This window comes from Zalophus californianus, chromosome 11 (assembly GCF_009762305.2).
Source record: "Zalophus californianus isolate mZalCal1 chromosome 11, mZalCal1.pri.v2, whole genome shotgun sequence".
NCBI lineage: Eukaryota > Metazoa > Chordata > Mammalia > Carnivora > Otariidae > Zalophus > Zalophus californianus.
In genome coordinates this window covers 24568082-24587052 of record NC_045605.1, presented here as the reverse complement: position 1 = coordinate 24587052, position 18971 = coordinate 24568082, and the positions used below count along the sequence as shown (strand labels likewise).

Here is an 18971-nt window from a genome sequence, read left to right as displayed (position 1 = left end):
GGATGGAACTGGAGGGTTCCAGTCCAAAACATGTATCATATGACCTCACTGATATGAGGAATTCTTAATCTCAGGAAACAAACTGAGGGTTGCTGGAGTGGGGGTGGGGTGGGAGGGATGGGGTGGCTGGGTGATAGACATTGGGGAGGGTATGTGCTATGGTGAGCGCTGTAAATTGTGCAAGACTGTTGAATCACAGATCTGTACCTCTGAAACAAATAATAAAATATATGTTAAGGAAAAAAAAAGAAGATAGCAGGAGGGGAAGAATGAAGGGGGGGAAATCGGAGGGGGAGACGAACCATAAGAGACTATGGACTCTGAAAAACAAACTGAGGGTTCTAGAGGGGAGGGGGTGGGGGGTTGGGTTAGCCTGGTGATGGGTATTAAAAAGGGCACGTTCTGTGTGGAGCAAAGGGTGTTATGCACAAACAATGAATCATGGAACACTACATCAAAAACTAATGATGTAATGTATGCTGATTAACATAACAATAAAAAATTTTTTTAAAGTGCCCTGCTAGGGGTGCCTGGGTGGCTCAGTCTTTTAAGCATCTGCCTTCAGCTTCAGGTCATGATCCCAGGGTCCTGGGATTGAGCCCCACATTGAGCTCCTGGCTCAGTGGGGAGCCTGCTTCTCCCTCTGCCTGCCGCTCCCCCTGCTCGTGCTCTCTCTCTGTCAAATAAATAAATAAAAACCTTAAAAAAGCGGGGGGGGTTGCTCCGCTATACTCTCTGGGATTTTCTCATTAGCTCCTGACACCTGTCCTGCAAAATTTGTTGCAGGTGCATTCTTGTTTGGCATGCAATAGTCAAAAGATCTAGCTTCCCGTTCTTGTTTCATGTCTGCAATATAGTTCTCCCTCTCTGGAGCTAAGCGGGGGTTTTAGACATTTATTTTGCTCCCTATTTTATCTCTCCACGTGCCCTTTCTGTATTGTCTTGATCTTTCTCTTTCGTGTTTGAGCCTTTCCTCAAACGTCTGGTGGCCTATTGACATTGAAGAGGGGTGCTCACAAGCTCACAGCTGTGGGGGGGGGGGGCTGGGATAGACCCTGCAGCTTGAGTGACGCGCAGGTTGCCAGTCCTGGTGACCCTTCCTCTCAGCCCATTGTGTTCTCCTAGAGAGAACTCTGCTTCTCCTGCGTGGTGGCCGCCAGGTGCGGCGTGAGGGGGGCATGGGTCTCCCAGTCAGCAGGCAGATTTCCACACCACCCCCCTTTCTCTTTCCAGTTCCGTGCTTCACCCCTGCCCTCAGCTACATTTGAGGAACCCAAGTCCACACTCTCTGCTCTTCTCCACAGTCAACTTCAAATTCCAGGCTGGAGAATCTGCTTTCTGTAATAACTGCCAAACAATTTTCCTGTTTGTAGCCCACACGTCGGCCCTGCTTGAGATCTCGCTGGGCTATCCCACTGCTGAGCTCTGGGAGCTTGCAGCTGTCTTCTTGCTGACTCCTCCCTCAGCTCCCTCAGCAGCACTTGGGGTCAGCCCTCCCTGCTCTGCCCCATTCATTTGCTCTCCATCTTCCTGAATGTTGTAAGAATGCCTTGACTGTCTGCTTTCTTGTTCTCTTTGTCTTTGTAGATCTTTACTTTTTTAAATTCCTTGAGGGTGCCTGGGTGGCTCAGATGTTTAATCATCTGCCTACGGCTCAGGTCATGATCTCCGAGCCCTGGGTCCCACTCCCAGCTCAGCGGGGAGTCTGCTTCTCCCTCTGTCTCTGCCCCCGCTTGTGCTTTCTCTCTCTCTCTCAAATGAATCAATAAAATCTTAAAAAAAAATTCCTTGACTCTCATTTTTGTTGAGTTCAAGAAGGGGCAAAAATAAACATTTGCTTAATCTACCATATTTTCATCTTAAAATTCTTTTTAATTTCTTTTCCTGATTCCCAAATGAGGTGGTCCGTGCTTTGTGAAGAACATACACTGTGCCAAAAAGTGTACAGTTAGAACTGCTTTTTTTTTTTCTTTTAATGGAAGTATAGTTGACATACAATGTTGAGTTCATTTCAAGGGCATAACAAGCACTGCTCTTGAACTAACTAGAGGCTGGACAATGCCCAAACCTCTGTTTCCTCCCATGGGAGAAGAGTGTCCACCTGGTAGACAGTCCCTCAGGGAGGTAATGGTTGGGAGGAGCTTATGCATCACAGGTCAGCCTGAATTTGCCCCCCAGCTTGGTCACATACTAAATGTGTACCCAAAGACGAGTGTCTTTACTGCTCTATTGGTACACTGTTTAAAATAATGCCTATCTCCAGGGCGCCTGGGTGGCTCAGCTGGTTAAGCGTCTGCCTTTGCTCAGGTCATGATCTCAGAGTCCTGGGATCAAGTCCCATGTCAGGCTCCCTGCTCAGCAGGGGGTCTGCTTCTGCCTTTCCTTCTGCCCACCCCCTGCTGTGTTCTCTCTCTATCAGATGAATAAATAAAATCTTAAAAAAAATAAAAAATAAAAATAAAATAAAATAATGCCTATCCCAAAGGCTGCTGGGATGAATTCAGCTGGTGTGAGCAAAGCACTCCACGCAGACTGGGAGTTCAGTCCATGCTGGGTTCCCCCCTTCCTCTGTTCAGACCAGGAAGGGCTTGCCTTAACAGTGTTGCTCCTCTCACCTTGGTTATCCACACGTGCCCACTCCCGGGCCCCAGAACGTGGTTCCGCATTGCGGAGTCCTGCCTGCTTTCCCTGCTGTCTGCTCTGTGCCCCAGGCTTCTTGCCTCTCAGACCTTTTCAGGGGCTACCCTTTGTTGGGTGAATGGGATGACCTGCCTTCCCCTAAATCAGACAGGCCCCTCTAAAGACCAATTATCTCTCCAAATTGCTCCTGTTGGAATATTAGTCATGAGTAGAATCATATCTTTGAAATGTTCCAAATCTCTTTAAGGAAGAGAAAAAAGAAAAACCACTCCATGGACTCTGGGCCTCCAGCTCAGGTGCGGAAGTCAGGAGGCTCCAGGTTGCTTGAGGAGGAAACGCTGGTGAACACCAGAGGGTTGGCACAGCCCACCGCATGGAGCCAGGGCAGAAGGAGAGGCAGTGTCCAGAGGCACAGACCGCCAGACTGCCGAGGACCTTCTCTGTGAGTGCAGAGGTGGGAGAAGCAGCAGAATGGGAAGCAGGCAGCAGAATTTCTCCAAGAAGACCATGCGTGGGAGGACAGACTGAGAAAATGAATAACATTGCTTTCACGGGACATGCAGCATTCCATCAGGTCAAACATCTTCACTTGCATCTTATAACCAAGATTCGTGCAAATGGAAGAACACATCAGCCCTTCCCTCTCTGTTGCTTAGCAACGGCTTCTTTCTCCTTCCCCTCGGGTCCCAAGGGGCCCTCTGCACTGGGTGGTTGGGGGGGGTGGAGGTAAGATAATTACCTGGTCTGCATAATAATAAGACATTCTGGCTTCTTTGTGCAGGAAGTGCTTGCCTTGCAAGTGAATAAGGCACTTAAGAAACCATTTCTTTTCCTCATTTGGGGTTTTATTGTGTACTGTCATCAAGAATTAATATTTACATTTGAGAGGTGCCTGTTTGTACGTATGGGTATTTCCAGTCGTCCGGTGGATAATTGGGGGAATAAAAGGCATACCTGCACCTCACACTCAGACTCAGAACATGGGCCCCTGCTTTGGAAATTGGATCAGAAAAGCCTTTTCCTGAATTGTCCTGTGCCACCCCAGTGTCTCTGAGAGTCAGAGTCCCCTGAGAGCGTCCATCCTGGTGGAAGAGCAGGTGACAGCCTGGGGCCTCGGAGGAGAGGCACCAAGACAGGATTAATGGTGCAAAGATCTTATTTGGGGAAACATCTAAGGGAGGGAAAATAGGAAGGGAGCCAGGAGAGCCACTGGAGGAAATTCAAGGTTGACTCTGACTGAAAGAGAGAGGGAGGCAAGACTGAAGCATTCTAGCCTGTCCTGGAGTTTAAGGAAGGTTCTAAAGGGCCACACAAAATTTCTCAGAGGAGTCCCCTCTGCCCGTAGTGGCCTTCCCGGTGGGTGCTATGCTCTGTCCGTGGGACTTGGACACCCCTTCTCCCTGACCTTGGAGGTCTGCAGGGTGCTTTCTCAAGGCCCCCACACCAAGACTTGAGGAAATGCACTGCTCTGGGGGCGAACTGGGTGTGGGGAGGTTATCCTGCAGGTGGGGTTTGGATCCCTGGAAAAGCAGGTAGAGGAGCACAGAGCTGAGGATTGAGAAAGGGGTACTTTTGGAGAAAGGGGTGAACCTAGGGACAGAGGAGCGAGGGTGGAACTGGCGTGCCCACAGGAGACCTTCTGTGAAGGGGAAAAGTCATATTTAGCATGAGCTTTGAATCTCTCCTCTTGTTCTTTTCCTGTGGTGTTGCTCCCTAGAATAGGTCTCTTACCATCGAACTTCACCTGGGTAACGCTATACTATAAACTGCTATTCTTCTCTATTTACTGTAAAAGCTGATTATACTTAGATGTGTTTGAAAAGAGCATTTCCTTTTTCCATGTGATTATGCATTCATTTCCACTTTATCCTCCCTATGAAAATCACGATGCATTAACTCTGTTGTATAATTGAGGGGTGTCAGGATCACGGGCCTGTGGCCTCCAGACTATGGGGCTGCTCTCCAGTGTCTTCTGTTCTTTTAATCACTGAGACTTGAGTAAAGTGTGAAACCTCATACCATCTAGCGTGGTGTTGATTGAAGAAGAAGGGGGCAGACAGTGAAGGGATGTGTGGCCTGCCCATATCCTGCACCAACCCCCCCAACCACTCCATAGAAACAAAGTGACAGCTCATCAAGGAGACTGTTTTTGGATGCTCCTGGGTGTGACCAGCAGTGAAGTGAATGGCAGTCCCTGGAGGACACCATGACAAGGAGGAACAGTCGGAGAGCATCTCAGGAGGGTAAGATAAGAGCGCCTCTCCCTCAGGATAGACTAGAGGGAGGCGGGCCCTAGGGTTTTGGGTGGGAAGGAGGAAAGAAAAGTGATGCTTGGGGTATGTTGGCTTTCATGAGTGTTTACTCAATGCCAACTGCATCACATACATTATCTCACCCCCCACCACGGACTCCAGAGGGTGAGGATCTAGGAATTTGTCCCCAGGTGACAGTTGGGAGTGCAGCGGGTTGCTCCCAGTCTGTTCTGTAAAGTCCCTGCTACAAAGCTCTACATTGTGCTGGGACCAGGGAGACGCATGAATGGTCAAGAGAAGGTCAGGGCAGCCTGACCTTTTGTGGTCACTGAGTCAGTCACTGAGAAGAAAAACTTTGGAGGGGCTGCTTGGGGACCCCCAATGCCCACACTTGGGGGCAAGTAGCCTATGTGGATACTATGAGTGCAACCTCATGCGTTTGACTTGGGACACTGTCAGGTTGAGCAAACTGGCCTTCTGGTTCCAAGCCACGACTCCATAAATAAATCTTTCTTAATTAGCCCTGGCAGCTCAACACCTCTGGTGTATCTAGCTCATTCCCCTGCCACGCCTACACTTGTTGGATCCAGTTCTAAAGTAAACTATGTTCTTTGAGAGCTGTTGCATACAGATGAGTTGGTAGCCGGTCTGAGCTGACCCACAGACTCGTAAAAACCAACAGGGTCTCAGCACCCTCACCTGGGATACCCAAACTCTTGGACCAGAGGTGCAAGGTCTTGCCCACATCAAGGATCCAGCTGCTTTCTTGGGGACCAAGAAATTGAGATTTTGTCTCTACGCGTACTCTGGCAATCCATGAGGTAAGGGGGAGAAATGCCGCATGGTCTCTTTGTAGAAAAAAGAAGTTAATTTCGGGGCAAATTCAACCTCTTTTCCGTACCTCAAATCTAGACAGACTATCCACCACTCCTGGGGGGTTAGAAGTGTGTTTTTAACTTGCTCACTTGATGCTCTCGATCTGCTGATCGTACATGGATTACAAGCTGTGAGCTTCATCCCACCATCCTTTGGCCATTTCTCAGCCCAGAGCTGGAGCATTGTGGAGGCCTCGGGTCCCACTGTGCCCGGTTCCCTGGTATTCCCTTCTTGTTAGCAGAGATATGTGCAGGGATCCTCTCCCTGATAGCATCCTTCCCATGGTGGCAGGGCCTTGCATAATAGCAAGACCTCCCTCAGAGCTTCTCCATCATGAAGGCAGGGATAAAATGCTAATAAGGTCTATTATGGAAAAGGCGCAAGGCTTATCTGGGTGAATTGTGTTGGTAAGACATTTTGCTTACCTTCCCCCAAATGCCTCTCCTTCCTTTGATGAAACATTGCCTGATTGTGAATGAATGCATTTGGATTTCTCAGCATTTGCTCAGCTCCCTAAATTTCTGCTGTGACAAATGCTCTGTAGCAGGGGGTGGCAACCGTTTCCCTAATGCTCTGCTTTATATGAGCCGAGGAGTGAACAGGCATGGAGCCCCCTTCTTCCAACATCTCTGTCGCATATATTCTAGGCAGAGTTGCTCGAAAGAAGTTTGTCTTTTGCAATAGGCAAGCTTTGAGGAAATAATTTTCTTTTCCTTTAGTTAGGCGTACAAAATAGAGCAAAACATGGTGATTGTGGTAAGGAGGCCATTTTAGACGAGAATTTATCCAGGTCTGCCAGTGGGAGCCCTTCAGTCATGGGCTTGGCTGGCCTTGTCTTGCTCTATGCTGTTTTGTGACAGTGTTAGCCTTACCCAGTCAACTTCAGTTTTTCAAAGCAGAGTGAGGTAGGGGTATCTGAGAAGGTGTGAGCCATCAGAAAAAAAACCTTTTTTTTTTTTTTTTTTAATACTTCAAGGCATGAAGATGGGTTTTCTTCTCTGTAAGGAAGTACTCCAGGTCTGTTTAGGGGCAGGGCTGGACTTGTCAGAAGCACAGTAGGGATTCCTTGTGAATGGTTCTTGGAGCTTTGGTGGCATTTGGTGTCCTCTGATTTTTTTTTGATTTAATATATAAGATACTGTAATTTCCAAGAATGCTTTGCTCTGCAGAGCCAAAACTCAGAATTTCTCATGAATGTCACTTTCCTGTTCTCAACAATTCATTTTTCTATGCTAGGTTACAAATCTACCCTGGACCTTTTCACAGCTCAGTGATTTTCCAAAGATTCAGCTTTGACTCCCATGCTTTGCCTTTTACCTGCCCCGTGACTTCTGTGGATTCAATGCTTCCTAATTCCTTCTCATCAAGTTTCCACTGGGATTGCTTATCTGTCTCAGCAGGTTGACCCTGAGTTTGACGCAAACCTCACCCCTCTTGCTTCTACCATTTAAGATACTAATGATGACTGTTGCCTTTCTTCTCTTCGATATTGTCCTCATTAATGCTGTTATTATTACACATACAGGTTTTTTTCCTCATTTGCCTTTCAACAAGCTTATAATGAGCCCCCGTGATGTTGTGGGAACTGTGCTAGGTCCTGGGAAATTACTGAACAGCCCCGGTTCTCACGGCACTTACAGTTGAGGGGGTACATACATGGGAACAGGTGATTATGCTCCAGCAGGATACATACGATGATGAATGGGGACTGCTACACAGTAATGTAGTCATGGCATAATCACTGCATGCACATCCTACTTTGCCTGAAGAAGTCCTTATGGAGGCATGATCCTCAATCCCTTGGTCGGCAGGATGGGGCTGGCTGAGGGCAGGAGGAAAGGCATTCCAGAACAGGAAAATAACACTTACAAAAATACAGAGTCATGAGAGAGCATAGGAGCAGCAGATACAAGGAATACCAAGCTGGTGTGGGGTGGGGGGGGCGGGTGGCATGGGGAGGGGTGAGGAAAGATGACACAGGAGAAGTTGCAGAGAGAGTGCGCGTGAGAAGGGACCTTGTGTGGGGTGCTGAGGAGCTCGGGCAGTATCTCAAAGGTTGTGGGAGACCATGTGAGATGATATTTACATTTTAGAAAGGTTGCTTTGTTTACAAAGTGCAAGGTGGATTGGGATGGAGTAAGCCCAGTGCCAGGGAAATCATTAGGAGATTCCTACGAGGCAGAACGCACAAGATCTAGTGGCAGATTGGCTGCTAGGACCAAATGTAGCTTTGAAATAGGAACCTGAGAGTCAGCTGGTCTCATTCGGGAAATTTCCCAAAGTCCAAATGATGACCAAACTGAATGGAAAAGAGCATTTTCTTTACATTTGCCTTCACACATCCACTATGGCCTCTCGGGTACAGAGACATGAATTAATGATCCCCATATGTTATGGGGAGTCAGTGACTGTGTAGGGCAGGTGCCAATGGTCATTTGCTTTTTCTGCTCCACTGAAATGCATGCCTGTCTGGGGAGAAGAACAGTTTTCAGCAGACTGAGCCTGCATCTCTTTTCCCTCCTGAGTACCTATGCCTCCAATGAGGCATTGCCCTGGATCCGTGCTGAACCCCAGTGTTGCCCCTTAAGAGGTCAGGCAGAAAACGTGTCACTCCTTATTGTGGAAGCTTGAAGTTGGGACGATATCAGAAATAACAACAAAACTGCTGAAAATTAGAAGCCCTTGACCTACCATTAATTGTCCACATGTATTCCCACTTAAAAGGAATCAGATACTAAGCTGTCTTTCCTGAGGATTATTCCTGAGAGTGAATGCTATTTTCAGTCCCATTTTGCAGGAAGGTAAAGAAGACAAAGAAGAGAAGGGAACTTAGTGTCTTCTGATTGTTTCCCAACATGGTCACATGGAACATGATGACATTTGTAAGATGTGTTGGTGTTAGTGGAGAAGCTGCTGTAGCTGGAAGCTGCTACCTCAGGCTTAGATACTTGTTTCAGGTCCAGTGTGGCCTCAAGGGCCAAGGGTAAATGTCTTGGTTCTCCTGACACCCTACAGGCACACTGAAAAGTTCAGGACTGAGTAACTGGAGCCAAGTCACAGGTGCACTAAGTAGCAGAGCTGTGACTAGTATTGGCCACATATCCTTCTTCCTTTCACTTGGCAGGTGGGTGACAGGCCTTGAAATATTAAGCAAGACCTCAAGGTTCATAATATCTGGAAAAATCAGCACTGTGGGGGTTTAAGTCCTGATCTACTTTAGGCTAGCTACTTTAAGGCAACTCTAGAACTTCCTCCCTAGAGCTAAGTCCTGGGGTCCTGACAGGGACTCAAAGAGATTCCAGCTTAGTTTTCATTAAGCCCAAGAAGAAGAATATTCCAGAATGTGTGTTGTATTGCTAGTTCAAGTCACTATGGAATGAATTTATTGGCTCAGAAACCAAAGTTTGCCCAATAATTAATTAAGGATAGTTGAATATAGTAATTAGTTTTAAAGACTTCTGCTTAATACCTTCTCTTTTTCCCATATCAGCTGGGCATTTTCAGAGGGGGAAATGATGGTCAGCTTGAGAAGGGGCTTGAGGGAAAGCCCAAAGGGACCATCTATCTTCATCTCCAGGCCAGTAAAATTATTCTAATTTAATAGGTTGAGAAAAGACAGTACTGGACTATGATGAGTTAGCCTAAGCCAAAATGTAAGAGGAAATGATACAGACCTTCCCAGTCTCCTCTGTCTTTTGGGATCTATAAAATTCATGAATAATATTAACTCTGCTCTAGATAGCAAAAAAGTGGTTGACTTGATTGTGTAGTTCATAATCTTCATGAACAAGCCAGGAGTGTGTGGAAACTGGAAAAACAAAATGGGATAAAACCAAACCAAGAAACACCTTCAAAGAAAGAAAGAAAGAGAGAGAGAAAGAGAAAGAAAGAAAGGAAGGAAGAAGAAAGAAAGAAAGAAAGAAAGAAAGAAAGAAAGAAAGAAAGAAAGAAAGAAAAGAAAGAAAGAAAGAAAGAAAAAGAAAGAAAGAAAAAGAAAAGGAAGGAAGGAAGGAAGAAAGGAAGGAAGGAAGGAAAGAAGGAAAAAGATGAAGGAAAAATTAGTGTGGAGACATATAGGAGGTAGACACCTAGAAAAGTCAACAATAAACGGAAAAGAACCTTAAGGTCAAAGGACTCATAGGAGTCCATTCTAGGCTCCAAATGGAATGATCCTAAGCCATCCTTGCTGAGCTTATTATGAAGAATGTCCAGAGAAAGTGTCCCTGCCCTTGCTGTTACCTTGTCAGAATCTGTGAGCAAATAAAGAGAACATGGCCCTTACACATGAAACTCTCTGGTTCTGTTTGAGGAGTAACAAAAAAACCCCAAAATAGTGCAGAGACTGGGCAACTTCAAGACTATCGAGAGTCCACAGATGTTCGACCCCAAGTAGTTGCTCCTGGAAACTCTTATTAAGGATTCGAGCTGTGAATATAAAATTCAACCCAATAGCATCACATTAAAAAGCAGAACGTTGGAACTAACTTTAAACAATCATTCTAAAGATTCATAAAGTCCAGCTCACCCATTGTGCAAAAGGAGAAACTAAGGTCTAGAGGAGTGAATTGACTTGCTCAAAGTCCCCGGGAAAAATACCGATCTGAATTCACCCCATGTTGTTTTGGGTCAGTAGCTTTCTCCCTCAAAAAAGTCTGTTGTTATTTTCCTAAAATGGTTCCCAGGATGTAACAGTCTGCCTCAGTGGGCATGTGCGCATATTATGTCTTATAGTTATTAAGCCTTGTAAATTTTGCATTCTACTTAGACACGTCACCCCCGTATGCTTCTAAGAGAAGATTCTTCTTGAATACTCTATGAGATACAAGCCAGAAATTTCCATTTATTTAGAATTTCCCCATGTCCACCACCCTACCTCACTTGCAATTACACAAACACCATTGTTTTTTGGCTTGCATTCAGGAATTGTATTTAACAGGGTGTATCAATGTGGCACCATATCCCCAGGGAGCAGATTTAAATATGCAACACAATGCGATTGAAAGCAACAGGTTAATACTGTCTTTGCACTTAGAACAACCAAAGCGCTCTCAGGTGACTACCCCTAGGGGAAGACTCATGGTTCACTGCCCTTGATTAAATTCTTGGGAGCTTTCTGGCTCTATCCAGTTCTGCCATTTGTCCTTGAGGAGCTCCACAGAATCTGGAAACCATGAATAACTGTTGCTAACTCTCACAGGAAAAGACTCCCTGAAATTTGGTCCCTTGGAGTTCAAGTCCAGTGATGTTATGTTCAGAGAGATAAGAGTAATCCCAGTTTTGTGCTGGACGGTGCCGTCGACCATTTCAGGGATCAAGGTATTCTGATGCTGCTAGGGATCTGGACCGCTAATGAATTATGCATATAGTAGAGAGAGCTCAAATCGGATTCAGAGATAAGTCACAGGAATGGTCCGAAGGTCACCTCAGAAGGCCTCTGGGGAAGTCCACACTGTGTTGGGCCTTTCTCAAGTGTGAAGACACAGTCCCTACGCTGCAGAAGTTTCGGTCTCACTGGAAGGACAGGTGTGAGTGATAGGCATGAGTGTGGCACATTCTCACTGATGGGGTTCTCTTCCTGAGTCTGTTTCTAGGTTGGCCCCGGGTGAGGTGGAGTGGTTGAGGATAGAAGGCTAGTCTCCTCTCACAGCCACTCCATCCCCTCAGATGGAGGGGAGAACAGAAGCCCTGAGAGGTCCTAACTAATGCTTACCTGGACCAGGTCTGAGAAGAGCTTCAGGGGCTCGGGCTTTTCATGCTCCTTTGCTTTGCCCAGATCCATCGTGTGGGAGATTCAAGGTTTCCTTCCAGAGCCATCGCAAACGCTCACCACTGTTAAGACTCTGATGAGATGAAGTCCACTGAGGAAAGAGGCTAGCTCAGAAGTGGAGAAAAATGTGCACAAGATTGGATTTTATTCACCTTTTTATACATGTGTTCTTTTGGCTGGGTGTTTCCAGCCTGTGGTGGGCTTTGCAGTTTTGGATTTCTACAGACAAAGATGCTTCTTTAAGTGTCTAGTGGCAGTGAAGGGAGGGGTGTGGTAAGGTGAGGTACGTGTGCCAGTTCTGGGCTGGTGCCTGGAGCAATGTGAGTGGGGAGATCCAGCACTCGGGGCACGAAGTGGCCCCATTCCTCCTGAGGACTCTGCCTACAGTGGCAGGGAAGTGAAGTTGGGAAATGGGTCGTCATTTGGGAAGGTTGGCCAAGGGTGGTGGGCTAAAATTGCTTTCCAATATAGGCAGGGGTTGGTTTTCTCCTACCTACTGAAGACAAGATGACCGTGGATTCAAACCTCAGCCTAAGAATTTGAGTAGATATCAAGGAGAAGCTTGGGCCATAGAGGTGTTGAGCGTCAGGACGAGATCTCAGAGGGAACTGGAGTCCTTATGGAATCATGGAGCCCGTGTCCATCTGTCTGGGAGGTGGTTCAGGGCTGCTAGCCCACAGGCAGGGCATGACTTGGTGCTCTTGGAAGTCTCTTCTTTTCCTGGGTCCAGTAAGGGGCTTATCATGAGCTCTGACTCTCGTCTTGTGTCCTCACACCACAGACATGAATCCCCAGTGACGCCACTGTGTCTAGTGGCTTCAAGGAGCAGAAATGTGTTTCTAATGATGCATAGTGTACGTGTGTCTCAGGGACGGCCACTTCTGGCTGCCGGGGTCTACAGGATAAATGAGCCTTATAGCTTTCTTCCTGCAGGAAGACCCCAGAGGTACCATAAAGCCCAGGCAGCCAATAGATCAAGGCTTCCTCCCACCTCCCCAGCCACCCGCCCCTCTGTGCCCTGCCTGCTCTTGGCCCTAATGCTCAAGGTTCTGACCTCCTTGTTCCTGAATGTTGGCTGCTCTGTTCTAAGTGCCCCAGCCCCTCTAGTGGTGCCATCCCAACCAACCCGCCCCCACCTGGCCCGATCATCGGCTACTGGTGAGTGCTCCTGCAGGAAGCAGACCTCTTCAGTCCCCTCGGCTGCCCACTTCACAGTAGCGGAGTCTGGCAGAAGCCAGCCTGCAGTGGGTTCTGTCTTTGCCCACTTAGCCATGTGGGCAAGGGGGCCCCGGGGACTCCAACAGCCAGACCATGGAAAGGCTAATTTCCAAATGCAGATACGGGAAAAAGCCAGGCATATTTTATTGTTGACTAGAGACCAGATGCCCGGCCACCCGAGGCCCTGCCTGTGACCGGGGATGGAGTGGAGGCACAGAACCCAACAGAGAGAGGCTGCTTCCACCTCTGCACTGTGGACTCTCCTGCCCCGGGGTCCGTAAAAGTAATCCCACTGTGCAGGGCATGTTTTTGCTTTTCAAATTCTAGGCAGGGCCAGCAACGTGTCCCCCATGCCTCAGCGAAGGAAATGATGGCATCAGGCCCGGGTCACACGAGCTGGTCAGGGTAGAGCTGGGTCCCCCGGTCTCCACGGATCTTCCTTGGCATCACACCTGGGTTTCAGAACCTCTCACCTTCTGGAGCAGCTCCAGACCGTTTCCTTCTTTCTGCTCTCCTTGCATCTTGCTAGCTCCTGGCCCTACAGTGAGAACCTTCAGGCTATGCGTCCTCGGGCCCCCTAGTCAAGCTGATGTGGAGCCCAAAGACCCACCCCTGCAGTGGCAGTGGGTGGCTTTTCAATATTCCAATTGGTGATACCCCCACTTTTCTTCAGAGAGAATCTTCTGGAACACCTGACCTAGCGATAGCAGAGAGACTTCCCGAGCTCCTCGAAACTTCTCTTCCTGCAAGTCACATCCACTTTTAAAAATGCATTCATTTTTCCATGTACTCTCCCCACCCTGCTACACCTATGAAGTGTCAGGCACTTACTTGAGGCAGATAGTTATTGCTTCTGTTTTAAATTGTCAACATAGGCAAGATTCTTCATTGGAAAACTGTTACAACATCATATCATCCTTTCAGTCAAAAGGTTCTTCCTTATGTCTAACTGAGCTCTCTATTGCTACAATTCCAACTCACTTTTATATAGTCTGTCCCTCATCCACCTGAATTTTCCCAAACCTGACATGATTTTATCTGTATGGTGATCCTGGGAGGTAGATATTATTATTATTACTGTTATTTGACAGATGGGAAAACTGAAGCTTGCTCCCATAGGGTGGAGGAAGCTCCTTTCAGAGCTCTCCAGATTTTTTAAGTCTGCCTGAAATTCTAGAACTCCCTGAGCAGTGCCTTGGGCAGGTGCCAGTAGGGAGCGAGGGAGCCCGCCTGGCCCGGGTGGGTTTGTGAGGAGGCCGACTTTGAGCTTGCCCTTGACCCCAGTGAGTACTTTTCATCTCTCTTCTTGGCATTGCTACCCGCACCGGCTTTGGTGCCCCATGCCCTCCTGATTACTGATACTCGTCAAGGTCACCCCGGTAACTGTGGCTTTCTTAACCCTTCACACGATCTATGATTACCAAGTTTATTTGGTTCCTTTTTATTATCTGTCCAGCACTCTCCACCTCCCTGAATAGCAATCTTGTTCATTCTATATCCCAGGTGCCTCGCACAGAGCCTGGCATGTGGTGTTCTCTCAGTAAGTATTTATCGACAGAGGGACAAGGAAGAACAAGAAAAAGAAGAGCAAGCAAGAAGGATAAAAAGAAAGGAAACAACCGGAGGGCCTGTCTTTCCCGCTGGCCTTCCTGCCTGTCCTCCCCAGCTGTGGGTGTCGGGATTCATGCATCATATGGGCCAAATCTTATGGGATTTGTGGTAGAAGGATCTAAAAGACTTGGGTTCTCATCCCAGCTCTGCCTCCTCTGAGCAGTCTAACCTCCCTATGCTTCACTTCCTCCCTTGTAAAATAGAGATAATGCTATCTACTTCATGGGGTCACTGTGAGGAGTAAATGAAATCATTTCTGCAAAACCAGTTTCTGGCACATGGGAGATATTCGGCAAGTGTCGTTCTCTTTTCTCTGCAGTAATTTCAACCTTCCAACCTCAGTCCTGCTAAGTAAAACCAAACCCTACAGTATGCCTCCAACCACATATGGGAGGCTATCTGCCCAGCTGATATGAGGACCTTGTAGAGAATACACAGCCAGCCTTCTGTCTGTGCCAAAGAAAGTCACATTGAAGGGATGCATTTTAATGAGTTTCTTCCAGTAATTAGACCCAAGGGACACATATACCAGTTGAAACTACAGTAGGCTGAATTCTAACTTTCTAGCTCTGTGAACTTGGATTAATAACTCGGCTCCTCTGATCTTTGGTTTTCCCCGCTATACTCTTGGAATACTAATGATATTGTTTATGTCCTAGAGCAGTTGTAACTGTTGAGTGTATGCATGGAGAGGGCCTGGAACGTAGTAAGGTCCATAAGTGTTAGCTATTGTTGACCCATGGGTTAGAGGAAAAACTACCCCCATACTAAACTAGATTCAAGAAAATGTCATGGAACCTTTATTAATTGCCAGTTTCTTTTATTCATCTTTTTGTTTTGTTTTGTAAGGAGGCTCCACGCCCAGCATGGAGCCCAATGCAGGGCTTGAACTCATGACCCTGAGATCAAGACCTGAGCTGAGATCAAGAGCCGGCCACTTAACCAACAGAACCACCCAGGCGCCCCTCCTTTCGTCTTTAAATAATATTGAAAGATACAGCCTCTTCCTGTTTTCATTCATTCATCACTCCATCCATTCCACAAACACTAGCTGTAGCAGAAATCTGTGCCATTCTAACAGTGGTTAATTGTCAGTAAAGTACGGTGGTGTGTAGTTGACTTATGTAATGGCTCTTCTCTGTATCTTTCCTTTCAGGGCTCAGCACTGGATCGCACACCTCCTGCAGGAGTGAGGCTTTTCTCTGGGCACTTGTGCTTGGCCAGTAGCTTGCACTGTCTCCTCGCTTCCAGTTGCCCTTGCACGCTGACGGGGGCCAGCCCAGCACCTTGCTGTGCTCTTACTCTCTCCATTTCAGCCACCTCTTCAGCTTCTCCAAACTTTTGCACGTGGCTCAGCTGCTTTAGCACTCTTAAAATCTTTAAACCCAAGACCGAGTGAATCCATGCTAAAAACAGGTGGTTTTCTGATCATGTAAAAGAATTCTCAAAAACATATGCATTTCTTATACACATTTCCAAGCACAACATTGGGTTCTAAATACATGAGATATATGTGCCACTATGCACTGTAGAAAATCTAAGCTTAACTTTGAAAGATGAGAGAAAAAATGCCCGCAAATGCACGCAATGCTTATGAACATGCATGATCTCCCTGCCACCTTTCGGCATTGGCATTTATGAATTCACCACGTGTCATCTTCATACCATCACTGGATGTTTATTTGGTCATTAGTTAGGTGAGCAAATAAAAAATGTGTTCAGCTGCAATTTATTTTATTATTTTTTTAAAGATTTTATTTATTTGAGAGAGAGAGAATGAGAGATAGAGAGCACGAGAGGGAAGAGGGTCAGAGGGAGAAGCAGACTCCCCGCTGAGCAGGGAGCCCGATGCAGGACTCGATCCCGGGACTCCAAGATCATGACCTGAGCCAAAGGCAGTCGCTTAATGGACTGAGCCACCCAGGCGCCCTGTTCAGCTGCAATTTAGAGGAAAATCGCTTCTCTCTCTCTCTCTCTCTCATGTGAGCAGCCCAGTGGGTGCTATGGATATGAAATGGTAAACAGATCAGACCAAGTCCCCACACTGTCCTTTCAGTCAGGGGAGGACACGGACTTTCACTCATTCGAGAAATACTTGTCGAGTTCCCACCATGGATGTGGGTGCTGAGGATGCAGAGTGAGGTGGCTGTTCTCCGGAAGTGCACGTTCTAGCAAAGACGAGATAGACAGGAGATAAACACGTAATAAAGAGGAGCACAAACAAGATGACATCTGTAGTGATAAGAGATGGGAAGAAGCTAAAGCAGAATGGAGTGGCAGGGTTGGCAAGGCAGGGGGCGTCACCTTAGATTGGGTGTTGAGGGGCCTTGTTGCTGGGGATGGTGTGGCTGAGTCCCGAGTGATGTGAAGGAGCTGGCCATGGGAAGACCCAGAGCAGGGCTTTCTCCAAGGAGGGAACAGCACGTTGAAAGATGAGGGCAGGACGTGGCATGGCATGTTGGAGCAGCAGAGTTGGTGGCAAGACCATGATATGAGGTGGGGCTGGGGAGTATGGCAGAGCCCGGGTCATACTGGGCCTTCAGGTCATAAGGGCGAGAGGAAGCTGAGAGGGGCTTCAGCAGGACAGCCACATGATCTGCTTTGGGGAATGTATCATGGGGAGGAGGGACAGCCAGCAGAGAGATCCTGTAGCCCCCTTAAGAACTTACGTGGTTTGGAAAAGGTGGCAGCAACAGGGGTAGGGTGAAGAAGACTGATAGGTTCTGGATATGGCTTTATTGAAAGAGCAGACGAGGCTTGCTGACGAATCTTGCTGAATGGGGATGAGAGAAAGAAAAGAGAGTCAAGACTGAATCAAGGTTTTGCCTGAAGTAGTGGGTGGTTGTACCATTGACCGAGCTGAGAAAGGCCCCAATTAAACAAAATCAATGATAACATAGGTTGTATTAGGTGCTAAGAAGGAAAGTAGGAGGGTAGTAGGAACATTTTTTGGAGAATTTTCAACCCAAAATGATCGTACCCAGATGTGTTGCCCCGGTACTCGGCGGGGAAGAGGCACCTTTCCCCCACCCCCAGCCCAATCACAGGACCTGAACCCCTGCTAAGAGCTTTTAGAGAAAGGTGCCATCACCAAGCCCTGAGCTCCAGCTGCCTCTGGATCTGGAAGTCTGGTCATGCTAACCTCAGAGGAAATTCAATTGGTCTGGCACAATTGTATCTTCATGGTCTAATCTAATTTCATCGATTTATGGGCAATCTTTTTTTTTTTTTTTCTGGTCCTCAGGCTTTCCTCCCTTTTGTTAATTTTCCCCTAGCAGCCAAATAGACAAAATCTCCCTCTGTGCCTCAGGTATACAAAGATAAGCCTCATCGGTCCCCTTTCAAGCAGACTGGAGCATGCTATCTCTCCTTCCCAAAGGTTCTGGTGGGAGAGCCTTCTCGATGAGCTGGAGGTGGGGGGTGAAGAGGTGAGGGAGGCAGAAGAATCCTACCAAGGCCTGGCATCTCCCCCAGGCAAGACTACGTGCCCTTCCCAACATTTCTTGTGCAGCTCATAGAGGTCCTGCTGGTCCTTGAGCCAGCCACTTGCTCAGATCCAGACATGGGAATTAAAATTATTCCCTAAGTGTCAACTCAACCTTTGGCTGCCTCTTTCCCAGGCCTCCTTGCCCTTGAAGCAGAGGGACCTTATTAAGTTTTTAATGTGTGGGACCCCCTGCTGGGTGTTCTTACACTGATTCCCACCTCAGCACTGTGAAACAGGTGTTCCTAGTTCCATTTTTTATGACGAACACTCAGGTTCAGAGAAGCAGATTCATTTATTCTGTTGACAAGTAGAAGGAGTAGAGTCCAGGCCAAGGTCTACAGCACCTTCCAGCCCACCTCTTCACTACCTTCAGGACATCTGTGAATCCCTCCTTGCTTTGTCAACCCCACCAGCTGGCCTTTTGCAATGATGTTCTCAGTTTTTGTGCTGCCCACGGCTTGGACCTCACACCCTCCCAGTGCCAGGGAGCCAGCATTTTGGTCAGTGCCAAACCCTGCAGTCAATCTCTTCGCCATTGTTGCTGGTCTTCCTTCCATCCTGTCTTTCTCCATCTTGACCAGCGCAGCACAGGAAAGCCTTAGCAAGATGGACCATGGCAGGACGAAAATGATGATGGGAAAACCCATCACTGAAAATGGGGACATTTATTGGGAATACGGTGGGCGTATGGAGGGACAAGAACCAGAACACAGAGGCGTTGGCTGGAGGGTACCCCATGCAGGTCTGGGCAGAGCAGCAAGACAGACAGACACATCAAAAAGAGAAAAAGAGAGAGAGAGAAAGAAAAAAAAAAAGCAAACATAAACAACTCACAATGAGCTCTAGGATCTTTATTGTTTGTCAGCTTTTCTTAGTGACTTTTCTTTCTTTTTTGTTTTCCAGGCTTAATCGATTACACTGGGAAAACAGCTGTGTAAAAACGCAGGCGGGCACTCCGTCCCGGACCAGTCAGCTGCAGAACTAGAATTCGGGGCTGACCTAGGACCACGGGTTTCAAGGCCAGAGACTCTGGGGCGCCTGCACCCACTCTCCAGGTAGACTGGACTCCTTTCTTTTCCTAGGAATTAGTGCTCATAACAGGACAGGGGCTATACCTCAG

At 47.4% G+C, this 18971-nt stretch overlaps 1 protein-coding gene across 3 annotated transcripts in view; it reads left to right on the top strand.

Annotated features, from left to right (window-relative positions):
* Positions 1-4785: 4785 nt before the first annotated feature.
* KCNJ1 (potassium inwardly rectifying channel subfamily J member 1) overlaps positions 4786-18971 on the top strand; it is a 31303-nt gene continuing 17117 nt past the window's right edge. For 2 of the 3 annotated variants that reach the window (XR_003517514.2, XM_035722943.1), the window contains exons 1-2: positions 5541-5713; positions 18755-18906. The gene's annotated coding sequence lies outside the window, so the exon portion shown is untranslated. Of the gene's footprint in view, positions 4884-5540; positions 5714-18754; positions 18907-18971 lie in introns of those variants that run through there. The other variant, XM_027580184.2, reaches the window with a different exon arrangement.